Raw genomic sequence first — 4,412 nt, 5'->3', positions numbered from 1 at the left:
TTGCGCCCCTCTCCTGTCGCCACCCTTTTCCCTTTTATCTGGCGATTCATCAATTCCATGTCCGCCGCCATTCTCCTAATTAACTCGTCTTGCTCCTTTACCCGGTCCTCCAAAATCTGGGGGTCCATCCTCCGCCTCTGTTTATCGGGACTTGATGAGCGATGGGGGTTGTTACCCCGCCTTCCCCTTGCATCTCTCCGGGGATTCTGTCGCTGGGGTTCCAGATCTGCCATGTGAGGGATGGAAGGCAAACCTTCGCGCCTCCCACCTCCCTCTGGAGTTTGCCCGTCAATGGCGGACTACGGCAAATCTTCATTATGCGTCATTGCGTCTAATTTAGCGCGGAAAGCTTTGATCAAGAGGTTTTGTTCTTTCTGTGATTCCCACAGACGGCACCAATTGTACGGGAAAGAAATAAACCTTCTCGTATAATCCTGTTGATCAAGTCTACGCTCCTCCATACGACGTCGCTTTACTCCCGTAAAACACAAATGTGAGCTAACCGGCGGGTGTGTGCCGGATACCTCTCCGATGCCTAAGTCAGCAAAATAGACAAATAGACAAAAAACTCAGTATATTCAGGAATCAAAGTTGTGTTACCTCTCCATAGGTGATGTTATGAGCTTTTATGGGTTCTGTGTGGCACAATCCTAGTAGGACTCTTACTCCTCCACGTAGAGTCCTCCTAGAAATCACATTCCTGAAAGATAATGTTTATCCTTCAACACCTCCCTCACTGCTTAAACCAAGTGAAATGGTTTTACCATGGTTGGATGTTACGACCGAGATAACATGGCCACGCTAAAGCCGCAGACTAGTCCGAGCTCCAACTAGCTCGGTTCTTCCTTTCACTGTGTGTACCTCGGTTTGACATATTCCAACTGGGTTGTCCGAGACCGCACTAACCACAACGAGCTTGGACCGAGCTAACCAATAGTAAGGTTCTGAGGAAAGCTCCACATACTTCGGCTCAATATGTTATGACCGAGCTAACTGTTACCGCTCTGAGCTAACTGTTACCGCTCTGAGTGTGGTGACCGAGCTAACAACAGACCTCTCTTGGACCGAGCTAACCCTTGCTAGGTCACTTCCATACCTAGACCGAGCTAACACCTGGACCACGGTCCATTTACTAAGCCCTTCTTACTATGGCCTATAGAACGGCCTATTACCCAGCTCGGCCCAATTTACTCATAAATTACCCTCTCATTACCCATTGGAATTAATATAGACCAATTTTTTAAAATTAAACTTAGCTTAATGACAAAACAAAATTATGGGTTTGAAACGTAGAAAGAGCCTCTCCGCACATGGTGCATCTGACCCCTTTCCCAAATCCTGCAAAGGCAGCAGCCTCTTGCACTGGGCTGCCCTTTTTAACTGACAACACAAAGTTTTCCCAAGCTTCACAATCAAATACCCTCCGAAATGAGTGCATTCAGCAGAGAAACCTTCAATGTCTAGAAACTTCAAAAACGAAATAAAATATCTAGTAACTGTTTTTCTTTGATATCAAGGATTTGTAGGGAACATGCTTTATTTTTTTCCTAATGATTTTAATATTTATGGTGGATAACATGTTTTATGATGTATTCATATTTTATATCTCAGTGATGAAAAGCTCGATATAGTTGTTCCTTCATTTGTTCACTACATAGAAGTCCTTGAAGGTTCTGATAGAGATAAAATGCCAGGTATAACTTGTTATTAGTTCTGTGTGAAAAGCCAGAGTTGGAATATGAATTTTCCTTCTTATTGCATTATGTTAAATTAGAAGCATTTAACTCACTGTTTTCTAGTCTAGTGAGAACTTAGAAGTACAAGAGCATGATGAACTTAAGGTTTTCATGTTTTTAAAATCATTAATCACTAAGGTTTTAAATCGCGGTAGTAGGACACATAATGGTAATGGTTCCAAACAATATCCATATTGTTCTGTGAATCGACCTTGTTCTGGTCTTTGTATCTCCAGGTAGGAAGTTACATGCGAATGCAGAAGATGATTCCGATGAAAATTTAAAATTTTACATTATGATATATGTTTTGAGTTCTCAATATTCTTTCACAAACTAAGCTTTAGTTGTTTTGCTTTCTTAAAATGTTTTGCAGGGTATGAAGCTCCAAATCCGAGGTATGCTGAATTGTTACTATTATCTGTTGTTAAATGAGTGTTCTCTCTCTGTCATTCAATTGAAAAAACAAATTTGAATTTTAGAAATGAGGGACCATGATCAATATTCAATTAATAGTACTGCATCTATTAGAGTTCTCGCATAGATTGGTTGCCCAGTTATTTGTTTTTCCTTGGTCTCTAGAAACTCCAATCTTGTATGTTATCTTGTGTGAAATAATTTTAATTAAATTGAAGAATAATAACATGTTTCAACCTTGCCCCAAAAGATCAAATACAACAAAAATCCTACTCTCTATAACTGATATTACTAATTCATAATTTACTCACAGCTAATACTGTTCATTCATATGCCAAACAATATCACTCAAGAAATGCTGATAATCCAGGTGCAACAATTGTACAAGGTTGGCCTACTTTGTTCTGTTGTAACTTGTAATTGCCCTATTTTAGTGTCATTAACTTCGACCAACACAAAGAAATATATTTCTAGAGAGCTTCACTAATTGCATCATTATCTCTTGTAATTTAGTTGAAGTAACATTTTGCATTTTATCATTTTAAAGGAAACTTGTAGACAAAGTGGTAGCCCAGGGATTTCTAGTAGTGGTTCCTGATTTCTTCTATGGTGAACCTTTCGATCTTAATAACCCTAATATGGACCGGGAATCGTAGAGAAAGGCTCATGGCGTGGTTAGTTTCTAGTTTCACTACCCTTTATCTAAAAGTCGGTCATCAAAATTGGCAAGCTAGATTCAAAGATTAGAGAAGTGATAGCGCACATAGTTTTTCTCTATTTCAACATCAAAAGGTTCCAAATTGTCATCATGTATAATTTTTAAAATTTTTAGGGTTGTCCAGTTGAGATAGGACTAAAACCAAATTTTTTTGACATGATTAAAATAAAATTAAAAAAAAGTTAAGTAAATAAAAAAATAAAACAATAAGGATCAACTTTAGGCGGATAGATTCATCACTAAAATGTTATGAGAAACATATTGATCCTATTAGAACACGAGGTTTGGAAAGAAAGAATTTTTTCTTCAACAATTCAATTAGCTATGTTAATGTGAACTTTCTGCATTCCAGGATAAAGGGTTTGAAGATGCCAAGCCAGTAATTTCTGCTTTACGAAGCAAAGGACTCACTTCAATAGGGGCTGCAGGTTTTTGCTGGGGTGGTAAGATATTTATATTGCTTTTTACATGAAATAAGCTGTGAAACTTGACATATTTGAACTGGGCTGATCTTCACCGACGAATCATGGACTTGGCTGCTAAGATTATGGGTTATTTTTTGCGTTTGACTCAGGGGTGGTAGTTGTAAAACTAGCAAGGACCGATGAAATTCAGGCTGCAGTGGTTTTGCGTCCCGGTCACATCACAGAAGATGAAATCAAAAGTAAATTTCACACTTCTCAAGCTCATAACATGTGTGTGTGTGTGTGTGTGTGTGTGTAGACAGCTTGTTCTTACAAAGGTTAAGTGCCCAATTTCAATATTGGGAGCCGAGGTTTTTGTGAGACATCAGTGCATTCTGTGCTTGTAGGGTTTTTGTTAGGCATTTTATGAGACCATAAATTCTTGTATCTTCAAAGACTCCCTCTTGGGTGGGGGGGGGAGGAAGAATTTTTTAAGCTTATAATGTTATAGATGCAGATTAAATTAAACAAAGAAAGAAGATTTATAAAGTGACTTATTCTTTAAGCTTATAATATAATAAATGCATATTAAATTAAACAAAGGAAAGAAGATCCTATCCATTCGTGATAGAGGTATAGGTCTGACAAAGGAGGATTTGATCAAGAACTTGGGAACAATAGCTAAATTTGGAACTTCAGGTATTTTATTTTATCAATAAGGCTAAGTGTTTTACTGGTACAATGTGAACTTCTTCCTTGGGGGGAGTTAATAATTAATGGCCTGTAATTGAATTTATTCTATTATATAGCTTTTGAGGAGAAAATGTAGACAAGTGGAGACCTTAATCTCATTGAGCAGTTTGGTGTTGGTGTAGACGTCCTCGAACGCCCTGGGAGGATGAGTCCCGTTCTGTTCATTTGGGCTCACTACAGCTCGGACTCTCAAATTGTCACGGTTTTAAATCTGAACCAAAGAGTCCAAATCCGGCAAATCGTTTTGAGAAAACAGATTTTTTTAGAAAGAAGTGCCAAACATGGACTGCTTTGCCAGATACAGAGTCACCACCTAAATATTTTATTTTGGGAGAAATTTAGGAAACCATGACTCGTTGCCTAAGGCCACGTGTCTGTCATCACCAA

At 38.5% G+C, this 4,412-nt stretch overlaps 1 pseudogene; it reads left to right on the top strand.

The window, feature by feature from the left end:
• The first annotated feature begins 291 nt into the window (after positions 1 to 291).
• LOC145797851 (endo-1,3;1,4-beta-D-glucanase-like) lies at positions 292 to 3,679 on the top strand (annotated as a pseudogene).
• The last annotated feature ends 733 nt before the right edge of the window (positions 3,680 to 4,412 follow it).

Source organism: Camellia sinensis, chromosome 8 (assembly GCF_055761805.1).
Source record: "Camellia sinensis isolate YWXY chromosome 8, ASM5576180v1, whole genome shotgun sequence".
Taxonomy (NCBI): Eukaryota; Viridiplantae; Streptophyta; class Magnoliopsida; order Ericales; family Theaceae; genus Camellia; species Camellia sinensis.
The sequence above is the reverse complement of the archived record's forward strand: the minus strand, read 5'-3'. Positions and strand labels throughout refer to the sequence as shown.